A 22,776-nucleotide genomic window follows, 5' to 3' on the forward strand; every position below is an offset into this window, starting at 1 on the left:
TGAACATGGACCAAAGGAAAATTACCAAAGAATCTATGATAAAGGAGAATGACATACAAGAAAAGATAGGAAACAAGAAACCAGTAAAACATAAGGTCAAAGTGTGGAATCCCCAGAAAAGCTGAACACATAGAAACAGAGTAGAACAGTGGTTACCAGGGACAGGGAGTTGGAGGGAGTGAAATGCAGGTCAGAGTGCACAAACCTCTATAGTTCCTTCTTTGATTAAGAATCATTAAGTCTGGGAATATTACAGTGAACAAAACTAGAAATTATCTCTAGTCTACTAACAATAATCAAATAATCCCTCATTTAATTCTCACAACATGCCTATCAAGAAGCTACCATCATACCACCTTGGAAATGAGGAATTTGAGTCTCAGAGGGGCCTGAGGGCCCAGGCTAGTTAATAGTTGAGCCTGGCAGTGTAGCCATTTTTCTACACTGCTGAGGGTGGTGAGCTCTCTGAGTGGGTTGCAGGTGTCAGAGGTGCATGCCAGTTTCATATCTGGTGGATCAGGGGCCCTTGGCTGCCTCCCTAAGTGCCCTGCTCCCAGGATCCCCTGGGCCCTCATTGACCATGGCATAGACCTGACTCTATTTATGAAACTGCCTGATTAAGCCCATTTCAGTAGCCAGCACTTTCGCCTTGACCTTGAACTTCCCAGCCTCCAGAACTGTGAGAAACAAATTTCCGTTGTTTATAAGCTACCTGGTCTATGGTATTTTGTTGTAGCAGCCTAGACAAACTAAGGCATTCCTTAAGTAATATTCTTTGCCATTAGTTACAGAATAAGCTTCAACTGTACAGAGTCCCACATGGCTGTCCTCGCTGAGAGCAGGTTAAAGCAGCATAATAAACACAGGAGTGCAAACGTATCAGTGAATCAGGAGCTACAAACTAGACACCTAGAATTGGGTCTGGTTCAAAGACTTATTTAGTTGCTCTAAAAGTAAAATGATAATAATAATTAAACAATTAAACATCAGACTATCCATAATAACTCAGGTTTCTGACCTCTTTTAACAAAGTTTGTCAATACTGAGACCGTATTCAGACAAGAAAACAATCAAATGGTACCAGCTCTGGCTCCTCACTTTAGAGTTCAACAAGGAATCCCCTGCACCTCCTGTTTCCTTACTCCTGCCCGAGTCACCCAGTTACTTTAGCTAACTGACCACAGGAGGTATTTCAATTTGCAACCCTTGCCATAAAGGAGAGACCTCTGTTAGCCAATCTGGGACTAGCTAGAGTGAGGTTTCTCCCCCTCACCCCGTCTGAAACCCAGGCTCAAGGGACGAAGGACCTCAGTTCATAACGGGCATGTTATATAATCACAATGCAAAACAGTTATCGTTTCATTTAAAAGTAGTGACTGCTGGAATTACATTTCCCATGTAAAACAATAACACAATTCCCAGTTGATCAGCAAATAAATAAGAGAAAACAGCTTTGTAATTATTTCGACAGTGGTTGGGCTCAAAGAAACCCATCAAATCCCATTTCATGAGAAAGAGAGCTAAGCAGAACTGAGCAAACATTCTACCTGAGTCTAGCCCAACACATCCTGCTCCGAAGATGACTCCTATAATGAAAATCTGTCGTTCGCAAATGACTCATCATCTGAAAACTGTGCTGAAGATGTTGGGAATGCGGGTGATGCATGTGAAAATGAAATTAATCAATATGAAGATGAAGATCAGCAGTCTATCACAGCTGAGCTGTTTGATAATAATGAAACTAGGGGAACAGACAGGGCTCAAAAACTCATGAAAGTGCAGGAAATGTCAGTGGTAATCATGAATTAGTAACCATTGCCAGGAATGCAGAAACAAGAGAGAGGAAGCAGACAAAAGAAAAATACTGTGTCAGGGAACAGTCCTGTCCACTCCTACCCCCCTCGCCCAAGCCATCAATATCTCTTCCCTGTGTTATGACAATGGGGTCACTTGCCTGCTGTACATCATGTTATCCTTACAGCAGCAAAAATAGTCCTGTAAGAACACAAGTCACATGGAGGCACCCCTCTGCTCAGAAGCCTGTACTGGTTTCCATGTAACTCAACATAAAGCCCAACATCTTCACAATGACCTGTGAAACCTGCATGACTCGATCCCTCATCGCCTCCCATTTCCCTGCACTTGTTCCAGGCACACGAACCAGAAACACGTTTCCAAAACACCAGCCCCGGCTCCTTCTCCACGCGCTCATGAGCACTCTTCTGGGCACTTGGATTTGCTTCTCCCAGGGAACCTCAGAACTTGTTCCTTCACTTCCTTCCATTCTTCCCTCCAAGACCCCATCTCAGCGCAGCCCTCCCACGGCCAACCTACCCCAAAATACAACCCTCTTCTCATCCTACCCATGGACACTTTCCTATGTTCTGCCCTCTTTCACTCTTCTTCTTAGCAGATCATTATCTCAAATGAGAATGTTTTAGTCAAGTATCTTATTTATTGTCTGCCTCTCCTGTTAGAACGCAAACTTCAGGAGATCCAGAAGTTTCACCTGTTTTGTTCTCTGTTGTGTCTCTAGTACCCAGAAAATTGCCTGGAGTGAAGTAGGTACTCAACAAATATTTATCTAATACACAACTATAATTCAGACATGAGTGGGAAAATAACGATGATAACAACATATAAAAAGGATTTGTTAAATTTGCCTGAAATATGTCCAGGTAGCAGGATTTGTGAAGGTGGTGTGACAACTGCAGTCTCCTCCCAAGTGAACAGATAAAGTAAGTGGAGGTTCTGGGACCACTAGAGTTGAGCACTGTGCCTGCAGAGGTGATATCCTGGCCCCTTTTTCTCCAGCAGTTATATGGTGAATCCTAGCTTGAAATTATGAGTCAGTCTCTCTCTTTTCCCCTTTCTTCACCAAGAATCAAAATGGATTGATTTGCAATTCAATTCAACAAACATTTATTTACTGAATTGAATTTTCAAGTACATTAAGACTTTGATGTGACATAAAGGGAAAATTGTTAAGTTGGTTAGTCTTGCAAGGAGTTTTCTTCCACTCGTTTATGAAGATTAATGATAAATATTGGGCACCAATCTGATTGCTTTTTATTTGCACATGTCTTCTGTAAAAACCATTGACGGTAATCTGGCAATATTTGATGCTTTTTAGTAAAACTATAGCAAGGAGTAAGAGCTAGAAAATGGTACATTTGCAAGATGTCCACTCTCAAAATCTATTTTCTGTGTCTGTGTGGGTCCTCCTCCTCTATCTGGGAAACTTATCCTCTTATAAGGTAGATCACGGCTTTAAGACAGGCACAGGGACCAGAAAGGAGGGACCACCTCAGCTGATAGTCCTGGACAGCTATACATCTAAACTGGTGAGTATATTTTTCATTATCATTTCTCCTTCCTTCAACTTAGAGGAACCATCTTGAAGGTCCCAGAAGCCCTCTTGGTAAATAATCATGCTCATGTCTGAGCACATTCTGTTTACTTCCACAATACTCTAGAGCAATATTTCCCACCCTCAGCACTGTTGACATTTGGGGCTAAAAATGCCTTGTTGTGGGGGGCTGTCCTGTGCACTGTAGGACGTACAGCAGCTTCCGTGGCCTCTACCCACTAGACGCCAGTAACACCCCCTCACAATCAAAATGTCTCTAGACGTTGCCAAATGTTCCTTGGAGATCAGAATTGTCCTTAGTTGAGATCTACTGATGTAGAATGAGTCTTTCCATAATTTTAATTGTGTTTTCATCACTAACAGTTTAAAATGGTATATGATCAGGTCCTGTAACTGTATCCCATGGTACATTTTCAAGTCATCCCTTCCTACACCTATGTATGATTCCATACCACCATACCACCATACTCCAGCCTCTCAGGAGCTGTCCTCATCAGGGGACAATTTGGTTGCAATAAAAGTAGAAATATACTCAATTTAACCAAGTAAATAAATAGATGTCCTAAGTATGCACAAGAATTTCTCAGACCAAAGATAACAGGGTGAAGACTTGCAGGACTTACAGAGTAGACAAGTAGTCAATCTCTTCTCTCTCTCTCTCTCTCTCTCTCTCTCTCTCTCTCTCTCTCTCTCTCTCTCTCACCACTCCCCATAGCATCTGTCCTCCACAAAACAGCAAAAGTTATCTCTTTAAAACATAAATCTACTCATGTCACTCCATAATTTTCCATCACCCTTAGGATAAAATATCAAGTCCTCACCATGAGCACAGGGACCTCCTGATCTGGCCACTGCCTATGTCTTGGACCTTACAACTTTCTCCCTGTCTCTCTTCTCTAGCCACAGAAGCCTTCTTGCCCCTCCACATATGCTGACACCTCAGGGCTCTTTCACTTGCCTTTCTGCCTGCAACTACTGTCCCCAGATCTCCATGTGGCTTACTCCCTCCCTTTATTCAAATCTCTACCCAAATAGTACCTTCTCATGGATATCTCCCACAGCTATTCTATCTAAAATAGCAATACTCTCCACCTCTGTTACCCTCTAACTCCCTCTTCTATTATCCTTCATTCATAGCCCTTACATCTATAATATAACTTCAAGTAGTGTTATTTGTTTATCATCTTTCTTTTACTTCTATTAAGCAAATTCTTGGAAGAAGCCAATTCACTATTATAATCCCAAAGCCTAAAGAAGAGGCTGGCATTTTGGTAGGTTCTCAGTGAATATCTATCAAGTGAATAACTATGCACCTAATTCTTTATTCCATGAAGATGGACTCCCTATGTTATGGATGGACACATTTACAGGTATCCCATCATAGATACTCCAAAACAGCAGCCTTAAACCCCGAATCTATGAGAATCTCCAATTTAGGTTCTATTCTAGTTAATTAATCCAGTCATTCTAAATGTGGAGAAGAAACTACCCTGCATGACCAGCATTGGCTGGACGCCCACTCCTTGTTCAACCAGCTGGCATCAAAGATCAGGTTTCTAGGACAAAATATTCTAAGCCATAAATAGGACAGATTCTCTAAAAAAAAAAAAAGTATAGAATGGGCTAAGATGCTGGGATCTTATGTATTGGATATTTAAACCCTTCAGTCCCCACTGGCATTACTTGAAGAGTTTTCTGACTAAAATGTTTTGGGGAGCCATGAATGAAGCTCCTTCACAGGGTCAAAGCTCAGAGTTACATGGTTAATGTAGTTAAGGAGGAATGGCTTGGGTGATACATAGGCCAGAGACCACAATTAGTGGGTGCAACCTTCCCCCATGATTGGCTCATTGCTAGGAGTTTTAGTCTTATGATCAAAGCAAAGATGCCAAGACCAAAGTCAAAGGAGTCTGGTCCAGAAAGAAAATATAAAGTAGTCTCAAAGAACAAGAAGGTGAGAAGACAGTATGTCCCAATTTGAAATCAGATATGATTCAAGCTGAAATGTGACTGGGTATATACATGGGAATGAGTTGTCAGGGGGAAGAAGGGAATATTGACACTGAGAGCCAAGATATGCAGGAAGAAATTGACATGAGGATTGTTAGGGCTTGAATATGTTCCCCAAAGTTCATGCTGGGTTGATTAGGTCACCAGGGCTCTGCCCTCCCATATGGATTAATGTCATTGTCATGGGAGTGGGTTTGTTATAAAAGTAAGTTCGGCCTTTTCCTGCTTTCTTGTGTGCTCTGTCATGCCCATGCGATGCTTTCTGCCATGTTATGATGCAGCGAGAAGGCTCCCATCACACGCCAGCACCATGCTCTTGGACTTCCCGGCTTCCAGAGCCATGAGGCAAATAAATGTCTGTTCACTATAAATCACCCAGTTTGTGGCATGCTGTTATAGTAGCACAAACCAGACCAAGACATGGACTGAGCATGAGGAAATAGGTAAGAAACGGAATTCTTACCTATCGTGTAATAAGCAAGTCTTGCACAAGAAGGCAGGCAGAACGGGATCCCTCAGCAGCGTTTCAGCTAGGATCAAACTCTGATCACTGGGGAGGATGTCTCAACACTGCCTTAGTATTACAGGCCTTCCTGGTGTGAGAAGATGTGTGCTGTGTCCCGAACAAAAGGCTGAGCTCAGCAGGAGGCAGTGGTTGTAGCTGGGCACTGGGCCCAGGAGATTTTTCATGGTACTAATAACCAGTTTCCATCATGAGTCAATCCATCATGTACACTATTTCCATGTTAATGTTATTAGAATGACACTAACAGCATGTCACTCCTTTGTTCCGAAGCCATCAATGACTCATTGATGCCTAGTGGATGGAGTACAAATGTCTCAATCCTGCACTTACAACTTTCCATGATTTATGCTAAAGAGTTCATTGTACAAGGACCAAAGAATGAAAGACTGGGTGTTATGGATTGAATTGTGTTCCCCAAAGACATGCTGAGGTTCTAACTCCCAGTACTTCAGAATTTGACCTTATTTGGAAATAGGGTCTTTGCAAATTTAACCAAGTTCAGATGAGGTCATTAGAATAGATTCTAATCCAACACAACTGGTGTCCTTATCGAAAGGGGAAATTTGGACACAGACATGGCACAGAGGGAAGACCACGCAAAGACACACGGGAGAAGATAGCCACGTGACGGTGGAGGCAGAAATGGGACTGAGTCATCTATGGAGCCAAGGAACACCAAGGACTGCTGGCTCTGGCATCAGAAGCTAGAAGAGTTAGGGAGGGAAGTCTCCCTGGAGCTGCCGGGCAGAGCAGGACTCTGCTGACATCTTGATTTCACACTTCCGGGTTCCAGAACTGTGAGAGAATTAACTTCTGTTCTTTTAAGCCACTCAGGTTATGATACCTTGTTACATCAGCCCTAGGAAACAAATACACTGGAGAAAGAGTGCACGAGGATCTTTTGTTTAATTGTACATGGCTGTAAGGTGACTAATGTCCAGTTTTCCCAGGACTGGGGGGTTTTCTCAGGGACTTCCAGTGCTAAAACTGGGGAAGTCCCAAGCAAACTGGAAAGAGTCGGTCACCTTCTATAGAAGCCCCCTCCCTTAGCAGGCAGAGCTCCAGTGAGGAAGTAAACAGTAGGCACAATGATCCTTTTCTGAGAGTAAATTAGGAAGAACTGTCAGGATGGGACATGGCAGCTTCAACCAGTGCAGAGTGGTAAAGAGTCTCAAAAGATAAATTTCCTAGAAAAATCCCAGAAATTGATATTGGGAAACTAGTCCCCACAGAAGATAAATAAAGCAAATAGTGGCCAAGTGTGGTGGCTCACACCTGTAATCTTAGTGCCTTGGGAGGCCAATGTGGGAGGATCACTAGAGGCCAGAAGTTCGAGACCCCCATCTCTACATAAAATGAAAAAAAGAGGTGTGGTGGCCTGCACCTGCAGTCCTAGCTACTCGGGAGATTGAAGTGGGAAGATAGCTTGAGACCAGGAGTTTGAGGTTACAGTGAGCTAGGATCATGCCACTGCACTTCAGCCGAGGTGACAAAATGGGAGCCTATCTCTAAAAAAAAAAAAGAAAGAAAGAAAAGAAAAGAATAGTAATTCCATCTTGGGGAGATGGTAAGAGATAGAAATTGTCTATATATGGCTTCCTGGTGTAGATTCACCAAATGTCCCACAGCATTGATATTTTTTAAAATTTGCTTATTGAATAGGTAAAAAGATATCTTGTTTTAGTATCAATTTCTTCCTTATTATGGTAGAACACTTTCAAATGTTTATTAGCTGTTTGTATTTGCTCTTGTGTGAATGGAGTATTTGCCCTCTGTTTTCCCTCCATAGGCCTTAGTTTTTAAAAATTAGTTTGCATGAGCTTTTCACCAGTAAATGTATTTAAACTTAAGTTGCATATGTGTTGCATATACATATATATATATATCCATGTTTATAGTATGTTTTTATATGGTTTATGTTGCTTTTCAAAGCATAAATCATTATTTAAATTGTTGATGTTTCCTTTGTGATTTCAACCATTGTTGTTTTTTTTTAATGTTGCTGTTAGACAGTCCTTACCCACAATTTAAAGTTGTTTTTAATTTTTAATAGATGATGTTAATATTTTATCCTTGGAAAGAGAGGACCATCAGGTTAAAACACTCATATTTCTATTTCATTATAAAAAGTCACGTCATCTTTGCTTATTACAGTAAATGGCTCTTGTTCTTCCTTCCTGGGGGTGGCACACCACGGACCAGTGCCTGGATCAGAGAGAGGTGCCCAGGGCACCAAATGGGAAGGTTAAATAGTAATTAACCAATTACCATGTTTGAAAACATAAATATGACACTAAAAATCCAAACAATGACAGAGGGCAACAGGGGAGGGAATGCTAGGAAAAATAAGGAAGAGAGTAAGAAAGAGAATGAACCAACTTTTGAAAATGGTATCTGAAATAAAATAAAGAGGAACCTTCCTAAAGGTGAGCTTGCAAGCATGAATTGGAAACATTTTCATTTCCTTATTAATCAATGCACTAGATACTGGATAACCACATTAATGATTGCTCATTTTTATATCATTTTGTACTTATTGAGCTTACTTGTTTAAGCCATATTTCACACTTTTGGTATGTGGTATCTTTGGCTAGAAGAAGTAGAGGCATGGTGTCTTATATCAGAAGTCAAGATTCATGATGGAATGTAGCCTGTATTTAATTCCTTCCTTACGGAATTGAAGAATGAGGATTCTCAGGCCTCCATGGACGGCGCCTGCTCTCTGTCCTTCTGCACCTGGCCTCCCAGAGGTCAGCATGAACTTGGGGAGCCGGCCGGGAGTTCTCCCCCTACACCCTCTTCCACACTGCTGTGGCATCATAGAAAGAGACTCAGTCTTTCTCCTGGCTGCTGACACATATCTCTTAAATCCCTTGTAATTTCCTGAGTGATGGGGTGACAGAAGCATCTTTGGCTTTAATGAGGTGACTCTTGGTTGGTCCCTAGATAGCATCGGGATGGGGATTGGTTGCCAGAAGGAACATGCCTTGATTAGAAGCTTCGAACTTCCAGGCTCCAGCCTCAGCCTCCGGGGAGGGGAGAGGAGCTGGAGACTGAGCAGATCACCAGTGGCCAGCGGTCTAATCAATCACGCCTACGTAATAAAACCTCCATAGAAACCCCCAAATGACCAAGTTCAGAGAGCCCCTGGGGTGACAAGCATATGCATGTGCCAGGAGGTGATGCACCCCAACGCCATGAAGGCGCATGCTCCTACACTTGGGATCCTTCTAAGCCTTGCCCTGTGTGTCTCTTCGTTTGGCTGTTTATTTTGGTCGTTTATAATAAACCCGTGACAGGCTGGGCCTGGTGGCTCACGCCTATAATCCCAGAACTTTGTGAGGCCGAGGCGGTTAGAGCGCTTGAAACCAGGACTTCAAGACCAGCCTTGGCCACATGGTGAGACTCTGTGTCTTAAAAAACAAGAATAAACCAGTAAACGTAAGTAAAGTAACTTCCTGAGTTCTGTGGGCTGTTCTAGAGAGTTATCAAACCTGAGGAGGGGGTTGTGGGAACCCTCAATCTATAGCTGGTTGGTCAGACGTACAGGTGGCCCAGGCAATGGCTGTCTGAAGTGAGGACAGTTTTAAGGGAGTGGGCCCGTTAACTCACGGGATCTGACGCTAACTCCAGGTAGATGGTGTCAGAATTCAGTGGAATAATTGTACACCCAGCTGGTGTCCAGAGACTTGGAGAATGAGTTGACGTGAGAAGAAACTTCTTATTTGAGGTCAGAGCCATTGTGAGTAAAGGCAGCCCAACTGCACGACTTTTCCCTCTTGAGAATCCCCATGCATGGCGTCTGCCTTTGACAGCACAGCAGCCTGGCTCCTTCCATCCCCCATGAAGGAGCAGAGAGTTCACCTTTTAAAGGAGAAATGATTATATAAAATACTTTATCATTTTTATTATTTATCTTAAGTATTACTTTATGTGTAGGGCAATACTAACAGATTTGATGTGTTATTAATATATGTTCAAAATCTGGGAACATGAGTCATCCTCTTTTATTTTACATCAAATTCTCCCCCAAATAATTCTCACATATAAATTCTTTCTCTAGATGTTGTGCTTTCTTCTTAAGCACCCTTATACTCTATCAAGGACTAAATCATTCTCATTGATAAATAATTTTTTCTTGACTGTACATTGTATTTTCCTGTAATGTAATTTTAACATATAGGAGAGACCCAATCAGTCCCTTCACATTTTTCTAGGACATAACCTTGGCATGTACCGAAATCCTGTGTATTTACAGAGTACTCCGGGCCAGTGCTGTTCTAGGTGCTTGGAATTTGGGTTAACAAGATGGACGTGGCCTTTACCATCGGGAAACTGTAAGTATGGAAAGTGTGTTAGGAAATGTCTTTCCTCTTCTGGCCTTAGTTCTGCCTGTCTGTACTGCTGCACTTAGTTTGTGGACAGGAATGATCCACAGGCTGTTACAGAATTTGATGTGTAGCAAACAAGCTCACCTCTATTGTTTCTTGGTGGGAAAGAGTGGTGTAGCAGCGACTCTGCAATTGTAAGCAATAATTTCCAAGAGAGATGCAAGACATTGCTGATATTGTCAACACCTTGTTGATTAACTTTCTTTGGAAGAACATGTATAGCAACTAATCAATAACAAGTCCAAGTCTTCTCATCTTTTACTACTGACTCTTTGGTTGATTGAGGTTGAAAAAAAAAAAAAACCACTTATGTTTATGTAATTTTTAACAACTACCAGAACAAATCCTGAGTCAGTGTTTGACAATCTAAATCCCTTTAAAGGCCTCCTAGGGATTGCAAGTTGTTTATTGATCAAATCCTCGTGTTTGGCAAATGAATTCCTCTATGAAAATTGGGGGAAGAAAGTCCAACAGTATGAATGACTTAGTCTTTTCTTCCAAGGCTAATAGCAAAATAATTTATAGAGAAGAATTATATGTGAATTAGCAATGGAGACACTGTGACTTATCTTCAGGGGAGAAAATCCAAATATTTGCCCAATTGAAAATAGTCACACTTGTCTACTGTCTGTTAAAGAAGAAAGTAAATAAGAGAGGCAGTAAGTACATTAATCCTAAGAAAAGTGGCTAGAAAATGAGGATTTAAAATTTTACTCAAGAAAAGGAACGAAATATGAAAGGGTTTTTTTTACCTATTTATCCTTTAAACTGGTAACATGTGTTGAAAATACACATTTATAGATATTTATAATCTGGGTAATTGAATAATTCTTTATTGCATTTTGTTCATTAAGTATTACTTTTAGGCAGGAGCAATACCAAAATAATCAACAACCTAAGTAACACCAGCATGCCATAAGCAACTAGAACAGACACTCCCTTCTGCAGGCATTAAGTCTTTAGCTACTTGATCACTTAGGAGTCCTCGGGTGGGGCCTTAGGTGACCAGGACAGGGTAGGGAACATTTAGAAGAAACTGGAGAAGGGGTGACATACAAACTAGTATAGCAACACCAATCATCCTTTCTGAATATCAACTCTTCTCTAAGTTCGAGTTCAAGCTTCATTATAAAGGATGTCACAGAACCATCCCAATTCTTTTTCTGTGATAATATTCGGTTTTAAGAGACTGTGTTACTACCACAATCTTAATTATACATTCTTAGTTTAAAGGTGAAGAAAACAACTGAGGTGTAGTCCCTTTAAAATACCAATGAGGATATGCAAAGTTCTTAGCAAAATAGAAAGTTTTAACATTATGTGTCTGTCATTACCACATTTTCCTTTTTCAAGCTCTTAAATTTTTTGGTATGCTACATCTGATGTGGATGGTGGGTTAATCAATGTTCACCAGAGAAACAGAACTATTGGGATATGCAGAGAAAGAAAGAAGTTTGTTTTAAGAACTTTGCTCATGCAATTGCAAATGCATGGGCTGGCAAGTCCAAAAAACCTGTAGGGTAGGCTGGAAATTGAAATAAGATTTGATGTTGCAGTATTGAGTCCAAATTTGCAGGGTAGGTCAGCAGGCAGAAAACTCAGGCAGGGATTCTATGTCCCAGTCTTGAGACATAATAGTGTCTTCCTCTGGAAACCTCAATCTTTGCCCTTAAAACTGTCAATTGATTAGATGAGGGCCAACTGCATGATAGAGGGTAGTCTGCTTTATTTAAAGCCAGATGATCCTAATGTTAATCACATCCACAAATAGCCTTCACAGTAACATCTAGGCTAGTGTTTGACCAAATAACTGAGCGTCATAGCCTAGCCAAGTTGACACACGAAATTAACCATCACAGATAAGTATTTTGGAAGCTTAATAGTAGGCAGGATGATGGAGCTGCTCATATATGGCAAAATAAAAACCCACAGCTAATTCAGTACCTTTAAACATGTACTCTATGCCAGGCCCAATGCCAAGCACCTCTCTCTCATAGCTCATAGTAGCCCCAGGGGGATAAATGTTGTTGTTATTCTACATTGTACATGACCAAACAATGGTTGAAAGAGATTGCATCACTTGCTGTATTAGTTTCCTATTGTTGCTATAACAAATTAGCACACATTTAGTGGCTTAAAATATCAAAAATTCATTATCTTATAGTTCTGGAGCTCAAAAGTCCAAAATGGGTTGTATTGGGATAGAATTGAGGTGTCTACAGGGCTGCAGTTTTTCTGGAGGCTCCAGGGGAGAGTCCATTTTCTTACTATTTCCAGCATCTAGAAGCTTGGCTTGGGACTCCTTCTCCATTTCAAAGTCAACCATGGAGCATGTTCTAATCTATCTGGCTCAGACCTTGTCCTTGTGGTGACATTGGGCCCACTCAGATAATTCAGGATAATTTCCCACCTCAAGACTCTTAACTCCATAGTATCTGCAAAGTCTCTTTTGCCAGGTAAGTTAACACGTTCATAGGTTTGAAGGGTTAGGACACCCTTGGGGCAAAGGGCATCTTTAGGGGAGGCATCTCTGTGCCTGCCACACTGGCTCAGTCTCACACAGCTGGAAGCCAGTGGGGAAGCCAGGATTCCAACTCAGTTCCATCTGACCCAGAGCCTACACTCTTGACCATGGTGGAATTGCACTTTTCACAAACAGCACCCAAATGGAATTTAAGTCATCAGGGTGACTTTATTTCATGAGCAGAGACCATCAAAAGCATTAGTCATGGAGAAGTGAGCAGATGAACAAAGTACCATTCAATAAGTTATCCAAAGGCACTTGGAAATGCTTTGTTAGAAAGAATGATTAAAGCTCATGGGGTTTTACTTTCATGACCAATTAAAAAAGTGAATTCTTCAGGCTTCCAACACTGAAATGAAGCTTCCCTGATCCCAAAGATTAGCGATGAAGCCAAATTTAGAGGAGACTGAATTAAAGAGAATTTTGGCACAAAAAAGGAGACAAATAAGGACAGTTTAATGCCAAAGGTATGGCTATTGTACTCACCCAGAACCCCCAAATCTCAAGGATCAATTTTCAAACTTGACAGGCTTCCAGAAGCCACATGGATAAAATGGGGTTTGGAGGATTTGGAAAATAAAGCTGGGAATCTCCCAGCTTGTGACAGAACGATGAAGGATTTATTTACTTGAGTAAGGAGGGTTCAAAGCAGAATGCTAAAAAAATCACAAATAAAATTACCCAAGGAAAATGAAAAACAGCAAAATAGAACATTCCACTGTCCCTTCTTATCTTATGTTCTTCTCACTAATTTCTCAGTTAATCAAGTTGCAAGACGATGTTTAAATAATTGACAGTGGGAACAGCCTGTTTGCAGGCACGCAGCAGAGAGCAGTGTGCAAGGGTGCCCATTCACTACACAGACGCACAAAACAACCTGAGTGTTCAATAGCTTGATTCCTACTTCCATTTTCTCTGTACTGGAAGATATTTGGCTGTTGATTTATGGAGGTGATTAGCTCTAAAAGACTACTTTTCTCCTTATTTTGTAAGAAGGAAGTTTAAGCAAAAAGAAATTTTCATCTGCCTTCTATAAACCCTTCCCCAGGCAAAACTGACTGTCTTATAATAGACAATAGCGGTTCTCAACTGGGGCTACTTGCACCCTAGTGGACATTTGGAAATGTCCGGAGACATTTCTGGTTGTCACAACTGGAGGTGGGGAGGCAGGTACCACTGGCTTCTAGCATTAGAGATCAGAGATGTGGCAAAGCATCCTACAATGCACAGGACAGTTCACATGACAAAGAGTTACCAGCTCAGAATGGCAGTAGGGCCAAGGTTGAGAAAACCTTGATATACAGGGTAGTGGGCAAGGGCAGGGCCCCAGAACCAGGCAGCTTGTGTTCAAATCCTGACTTCGCTATGGACTAGCTGAACACCTTAATGCTTCTATACCTCCATTTCCGTATCTCTAAAATAGAGAAGACAGGCACCTGCCTTGTAGAGTTCCCATGGAGATCAAATAAGTTAATCTACGTTAAGTGCTTAGAGTACAGGCCTGGCACATAATTTGTGGATCACAAATGATACCCACATTGTGAAATCTATGATCATATAATAATAACCTCACTGGCTCAAAATTATTTATTTACCTGCCTAGCTCCTTCGACTCTCCCTAACCTGTGAGCATCCTAAGGACCGCACTGCATGTTAATGATCTGTGTCACCTCAGCACCAAGCGCAGAGCCCAAACAGAACAAGCCCGAAGCCAGAGATTCAATCAATAGATTGTAGCCGTCACCACCGGCGATGGCCCACATCTGCCCAGCTGTTGCCACACAGGGCACCGTGGCCTGATCCGGCTGAGGGCTTTCCCTGACCACCAAGTCCACCCTGTGTCCAACAGGGCAGGCCCGAGGTGCCAAAGAATCAATGCCCCCGGGGAGCAGCCCTCGACCAGTAGCGGAGGGAAACTGGCCTATAAACACCCCGGCTCCCTCTCCGCTGGCGTGGGTCACGGTGCGGGGCATGGTCTACACTGCCTCCCAGGCTTCCCCGGCAGGATAAGCTCCAGTCGCCCAGGAAAGCGCTTTGCTTGATAACATGCGCTTTATCGGCCGCCTTCCCAGCCTGGCCTCCCTTCCACTCCTCTCCTAGCGTGCTTTGGCGTCACCTCCCGCACACAGCACCGAGCCCTGACGCTGGTCTCAGAGCTGCTCCCGGGGCGTCCGCAACGCACACCGCACGACGAGGGCGGCACGCACCGAGCCTTCCTGCAAGACGGCAGCATCTCGGACTGGAGTGCCATCTCGCGAGAGTGGGAGGCGAGAACTCGCACCCCGACAGCGCCGGACCCAAGCTCCCCTCCCGCTCGTTTCTCACTTCTCGGGAAGCACGTCCCCCCGTCCAGTAGATGGCAGGGGCTGAAACAGGACGCAGAAGAAAGAAAATCCATTCTCAGAGTGATAAAAATAAATAATACGCCTCCAGGTCTGAGAATGGTATTAAATGAAACTTGAGGTAATCTTCCGAGCAGAGCTCGGGGGCACCTGTGACGTTTAAATGGAGCTACTCTGTTTCTAGGGAAATACATACTTTTAAAAATTACGCTTGAGGCTAAAAGCTTCCAACAATAAATCTCCCCGAGGCGCACTCCTCTAGGGACAAATATACCGGGAAATCTTCAAAGAGGGTGCTTGGTTTATCGCTTAGTGTCTCTTTCCCACTGAGGAAGGAAGTCTCTTTGTTTCCACTGAGAAGCTGGGTCCACCAGGACCTCTTCAAAGGCTGGAAAATTCTCCAGGACCCACCCCCCACCCCCACCCCTTAAAGACTACAGATCATTTCATTCTGAAAATAATCCGCAGGAGTTGAAAGCAGACAGTGTGTTGGCAATCAGTGCTGTTCCCCTTGACCTGAAGAAAAGAAAATCAAACAAACAAATAATGGCAAAAACCCATCCTGCTGGGTTACTAAAATACAACCTCAAATCCATTCTTTTATCCATCATGGAAAACTGTATAATAATAGTCACACAAATTTGTTGAGCATTTACAATGTCTCTTAGTCCATACTCTTATAACAGAATATCTGAAACTGAGTAATTTATAAAGAAAAGAAATGTATTTCTTACAGTTATAGAGGCTGAGAAGTTCAAGGTCAAGGGTTTGAGGGCTTTCTTGCTGGTGAGACTCTCTGCAGAGTCTGGAGGTGGCACAGGGTGTCACATGGTTTGGGGGTGCTAGCTCAGGTCTGATTGTGCTAGCTCAGGTCTCTCCTCCTCTTCTTATAAGGCCACCAGCCCCACTCCCAGGATAACCTATTAATCTATGAATGCATTAATTAGTTCATGGGGGCTCTGAAAGGTGCTATCTCTCAATACTGGCACATTGGGGATTAAGTTTCAACATGAGTTTTGGAGGGGACAGACATTTAAATCATAGCACTATGTACAGGGCATTTAGATTTATTACCTCACTTAACAACTGCATAAAATAAGTAACATTATGTCCATTTTACAGTCAGAGAGTTTGAGAAGCAAAGCTTAAAAAATGTACCAAGGTCATGTCATGTAGCTCATGAATAGTGGCGCTGGTATTTTCAACCCAGGAGAGTCTAACTATTTTAAAATTCTGTACTAGGCGATCACCTTATGTGAAACTTCAGTCCAATTTAACTGATAAACATCATCTGTGTAGAGCTGGCAACTATTCCACTAGATATCAGGCATGGAGACAGGGAACATATAAAAACTGACAGTTATCAGCGGCAAAATTCCAATAAATAGGAAATAATTGTTGCACATTGCGAGTGAAGATTTCCGTCTAAGATTCCATAATCATCGTAAACTGTATCTCTCATATGTGTGTCAAGCATGCATGCAACTATGACACAGTTGTCCGGGAATCTAAACTGTAGGAAGATGAAATTAAAGCCAGGAGTAATTGAATTAATAGAGAAATGAGAGACCAATTTACTGTCACTAAAGAAAGTGAGGAAAAGAGACCACGTCCCACTGCACGGATGCTAGTACTGCGCTTGCAGCACCTCACAGCTTCCCCGGCAGCGAATGTGTTAAGCCCTCCTCACGTTCACCATCTGCCTCACACTCCGAGTGCCAGACTGCCTTGGTTCCACTCTGAGCACCAACACTTGCTAGCTGCAGGGGCTTGAGAAGTTTCCTCATCTTTTGTGAGCCTCTGTTTTCTCACTCAAATATGGCCAGGGATAATACCTTCCTCAAAGGAGTATCGTGAAGATTCAATGAGAAATGCATGCAAAAGGTACAACTCAGAACATAATAGGCACGCAGTAAATATTCCTGGGTGTCCTTCTGCCCTCACCTGAAGGCTGAGACAGCCAGGCAGGTGCACACAGCCTCCTCGGGCCCCAAGCTCTACCCAGCTGCCTGTGTGCTTGGCTTCCCTTGCAGCCCAGAGCAAAGCAGAGAAACCTGGTTAGGTGAACTGGCCTCTGCACCAAGCTCCAGAGAGGAACTCTTGCACTGAAGCCACAACTAGTTATAGGACTCCAAGGCCAGCTTTCATTTGCAGCCCCCCGGGATAGGATCTTACAGTAAACGGCCTTGAGGATAATCCAGCCGGGGTGCATGGATTCTCATGCTTCCTTGGGGTGCACTGAGCAGGACGTGAGTGCTTATAACCAGGAGGAGAAGGCATGTACAGGTGGGTGTCAGGGAGACAGATGAGTGGCGCAGAACATGAACTCTTTCTTCAAACGTTCATAAGAATATCCCCTAACTGGCTGAAGATAACTTAAATCATTTCTAGTCCTCACCATAAGCCCATAAAATGGCACCATTATCCCCATTTTACAGATTGGATTGATCTCAAGGTTCAACTCATCTACCACAATGCCCTATCTGGGAAGAGGTAGATTTAGACTGTAAATTCAGACATCCTGCTACTGACCCCTATAATCTTTTTACTCCCTTCCCTGTGTGTCTCGTGAGTGACTGGTGTTTCCATAGATAACCTGAAAACAGTGGTCGGAGACACAGAGATGCGGGCTCAGCTCCATCTCCCTTCAGGGAAGGCCTTGTTGCCCAGCTGAGGGGCGCGTGGTCAGCAGACAGCCCCGGGCCGCCTGCCCTTGCATGCAGGGGCTGCCTCAGCTGCATGGGGTCCACGAAGTCCCCCTCAAGCCCTCGGGACAGCTCCCACAGTGACAGAGCCAGGTGGGGACATAAAGACCCAGTGTGGACACTCTGATGGGCAGCACCAGGCCCAGAGCTGCCCCGGGGTTGGCAGAGGCTCTTTCGGGGCGGCATGTCAGTTTGCTTCTGCCTCCGCCCGATCTTGCTGCCTCCCCTTCTTCTTATAGGTATGTATCCCAATAAACACCTCAAACCCCCGATTCTGCCTCAGGGTCTGCTTCGAAAGGACATAACCTGTGCTGCAAAGCGAAGCACAGAGTGTGGTCTACACATCAGTCTGATCCTAAAGTCACAATTACTCCTGTTCAGGGGGCCCAGGGAGCTCAGGCCTTTAAAGCCACAGAAAGGTAGGCTCTGGTCATGAAAAACAGAAGTTATATTTTGGAGTCAAAAGACCTCAACTGGACTCCTAGCTCATCCAATTTCTATATCTGTGGTGGGCAATCCGGGTGACCTCACTGTACCTTACGTGAAAATTAAGACTACTATTACTGCATGGGAGCAATCGAGACAAGGCAAATACAGATCAAAGCGCATCTTATCACGTTCATCACCGTCACCCTGACAGCTCCCCTCGTTCCATTATGGATGAACAGGAACAGTTACGGCATGGGCAAAATGCTCTGCTCTTCCCCAGTAACCCAATTCCCCTCTCAATGAGGAGAGCAAATGTCATTCTTTCCCAAAAGTTTCCAAAATCAGCAACCCCAGCGATAGATAGCAGGAAACAGGGAACATTGTTATTCTTGTAGAGCAGAGCTGTAGCATATAATTAAATCATTAAGAGGCAAATTAACTCCTCTAGCAATACTCGTCTCAGTATTTGTGGGCAAACCCATTAGCGTTGTGCCAGTAACTCCTGAAATTTCTTTGCATGCAGACTGAGTAACTACAGCTTCAAAGGCAAGGGACGGGGCGGGGAGTGCGGTGTACAAGTGATTTGATCCACTGTGGACATGCAAGGGAGGGATAGGGTGGGGAAGAGACGGGATGCTAATGGCATGTTGTGACTATATTTCATAAACCCTTTGAAAATATAGCTGCCAAACTTCCCTTACCTAGAGCCAACAATAAATCTATTCTTTTCCCAGGAAAACCATTCAAGAGCTTTTGGTTTCCCATTCACTTAGTCTTCATCAACTGCTCTCAATTTTGCTGAATTCTTCCTGCTTGGATTATTTGTTTTTGGAGGGGGCATAGCTGGGGGGTTACTGAGTAAATAGAACGGGCATCTTCCAGCGTGCCACTTTGGAGCTGTTTATTTAGCAGGGTTAAAAAAAAGAAGAAGAAGAATGAATACAAAGTTGGCTTCGATTCTGTGGCCAAATATATATTTATGCTATTGACTCAAATTCAAGCTAACCAATCTGGTTGGCTGTCTCTGGCCTTCAATTCTTCCAGGCTTGAGTGTTTCAGTCAATATGTTGATCGTTTATATGATGACCCTGCTTAAACCCTTAATAAAATGTAAACAACACGAAAGTGTATTGGAAGTCAACATAACTCATTATGGCTGCTTATACACTCATCAAAATCCTGGGGGGGTGTCTGACCTGATTGGAGGTTTACTCCAGAGTCATACAATAATTTTAGCTGTGAAAAAAAATTTTATGGTGTGTAAGATTAGCCCACACTAATGCAAGGTCAAAAATAATAGAATCAATAGGCAAACTCAATACTGTTAACATTTTGAGAAAATTACTACCAGAAAACAATGTCAACAACAGATTGAAATGAGTCTCCAAAGTCGTCCCATTGATTTCCTTTCAATTTGGTGACAATCTAACTCTTTCTTTTATGCAATATGGAATTTTTCTAGCCTTTTTTTTCCAGCTCTGCTTTAAATGTGAAATATTTCTGTTGTACTTTTTTTTTTTACTAATTTCAAATGTTACATGTGTTGAAAAAATGTGTATGGGTATCCATATCTAAGAGAACAGAATATCAAGATTTATTCCATCATGTAGAGCCTTTAACGGGTCTTTAATTTAGGATTCAGCTGATAAATTCAGGAGCTATTTTAATTATAGCAAGGCACCCAAGTGCAAATGTAAACAGTGCCATTAATAAATTACCAACTAAATAAAAACCTTATACTGGAAACACATGGCCTTGAACGTGGTTTTTTATCAGCTATATCATATGCGTTATTATCCTTGATGTTGGAAGGGGAGCTTACTGCTTGGAAGATCCATGTTCTTTAGTATTACTTGAGAGACCAGTAAGTAACCATGCATTAGCAATGGAATGAGAAACCCAACCCAACCTAGACCTTTCTGCCCAAGCCTTCCTATCTTAGTCAAAGGCTCCATCATCACCCAACCAACTCCCACCTCCACTGATTTATTTAAGCCCAAACATTAGGAATTATCATTAATTTCTCTCTTTCCTTCTTTCCCATAGCCAATCCATCAGCAAGTTCTAGCAGTTTTAAACTCCAGATTATAACCTGAATCCACCCACATCACATCCCTGGTCATTCACTGCAAAAGCCTCTTTCTTGGTCTCCTTGTTTTCAGTTTTCTACCCAACAGGGCACAGTGATCACTTAAAAACACAAATTAAATCATTTTGTACTTGTCCTTTAAATTCTTTCGTAGGTTCCGCTGTACGTCATATAAAACCTTTCATGACCCAGAATATGCCAAGCTCAGTAATATTTCAAGGCCCTCGCCTGGGCTCCTCCTTTCTTCTTCCTGGCACATCTTTCTCCCAACCTTAACCATCACTGGTTTACTGTTTTGAACGGGTCTCAGTTCTAGAAGAACCTTCTCTGATCATGTCATCAAAGGGTGCCCATTTTAACCTCACCCTCATACCTCTCAGTTGCTTCTGTCATCTTTATCATTTCTGTGAAGAAGCTGACATTTATAACTATGACTCCAGTGTGTAAAAGAAAAGGCGGGAGGGCTGAATATATAAATCATTTTATCTAACATATATACCCCTTTTGTTCTCAACCTTCATTTTCATGGACAGCAGGAATTTCTTAATCGATCAACGAAGGGCACTAATACTCTTTTTGTTAAATTTTCTTTGGGGTAATTTTCCAACCTCTCAGAGTTTCTCTCCAATCTCAGGGTTCTTGTCCCCTTCCCAAGATGTATTTGGGTGAAAGGTCAGGTCCTCCTGGTCCCAGGAAGGCATGTCTGGATCATGAACTTCCCTTGCACTTAGGTTTCTTCTGTTCATGGTCCTCAGGCATCGCCCTCCCTACTTATTGCAACCACTGTCATGCAGTGTGGCCCTCCTGCTCTGTGGGTGTTCCAGCCTGGCGTCCACCAAGACGCAGTCCAGCTCAACTAGTCTTTTGGGCTCTGTGCTGGCACCTGGTGTGAATGACTCTGGATCTCACCATTGCCTCTGGGCGCGAAGTCCCAGTCACCTAAACTTCCTTTACCTGAACCCAGGCTTCTTCTAGGGAAATGGTTCAAACAACACTTCCACATGCCCACTGGTGTAAGTGATTGCCTGTTTCCCCTTGATGCTAAGGTACCCGGGGCCTTAGAAGGCTGCCCAGGCAGACCCGTGGTATTCTCTTGTTCCCAACCACGTCAGAAGCACCCTTGTGCCCAACACAATGCTCGTCTCTGGGGCTTCACTCTCCCCAATATTCAAACTGAAAAGCTGTTCTTGCATGGCCTAGAATTAGGATACTCCTTTCAGAATTTCCTTCCCTCCTCTCTCCTTGCCATGTTTCTGGGCTCTTCTTTTTGGACCCCAAGGGCTTTTCCCTACCATTGTGATCAGAAACTTCTTTTACTTCATAATTCCCCCTTTGTCACGCTATGTTTCCCTTTGTGGTATGCCCTCTGAGCCTTGATGTTGAGATATAAAATCCCAGTTCAGGAAGTACCCACCAAAATTGCAATTTCTTGTAGAAGTCTGGCTTATAAGGCTATCTTCTTACTATAAATATCTATTTTGAAACTCAAAGCCAAGAATTGTGATTAAGATAATTATATTTCTGTAAGTGTTGCTTGAGGATTATTAAATACGTTTTTTAAATTTTGAAGCCATCTTAAAATTGCAGAAAAGTTGCAAGGATGGAAAAAAGAATCTTTTTTCCCCCTGATCTGTACAAGTTAAGTTGCTGAACTGATGCCCAAACACCTTACTGTGTATTTTCTACAAACAGGCTACTTTTTTACACCACCAACTAACATAATCAGGAAACTGACATGCTGTATGCCTACCATGGAATCCTCAGATCCCACTCGTGTTTCTCCAGTTTTCCTAATAATGTCCTTGGTAGCAAAAGGTTTGAGCTCAGAATCAGCTGCTGCATTTAGTTCTCATACTTCCGTCGTCTTTGGGCTACAACAATACTTCGGTCTTTCCTTGACTTTCATGCGCTTGACAGTGTGGAAAATTAGACGCCAGTGATTTTGCAGACCTTCTCTGGCCCTTCTGCTGTGGCCTACGCTTAGTGCTTGTGAGACGGTATAGCCTTGTCTGAAGCCATGGCTAAGACAACAGATGCTAAAACACACTTCCAGGGTCACATTCTGTCTTCATCACTCCTGATCGTGTGGTCTTGGCAATGAAACGCTCCGTGTTCAGTTTCTGTGTTGGTAGGATGAAGGTACCCACTGCTGTGTTATCCTGGGGCCGCTGTAAGAATACTCTTCTTCCTGCACACTCCAGCCTGGCTTCCCTGAGGATTTACGGCCCCTTACAAATGACTGGTGGGTACAAGGAGTATAAATTACACCCCACTCCCTTGCTCCTGACTGCGGCAATCGTAGGCATGGCCTGCACTCTGAAGCTCCCCCGTGGGACAGAGCCCAAGTCACGTCCTCAGGACTTGGTGACTTTGCTTACTTGGCCTTATTC

Source organism: Microcebus murinus, chromosome 16 (assembly GCF_040939455.1).
Source record: "Microcebus murinus isolate Inina chromosome 16, M.murinus_Inina_mat1.0, whole genome shotgun sequence".
Taxonomy (NCBI): Eukaryota; Metazoa; Chordata; class Mammalia; order Primates; family Cheirogaleidae; genus Microcebus; species Microcebus murinus.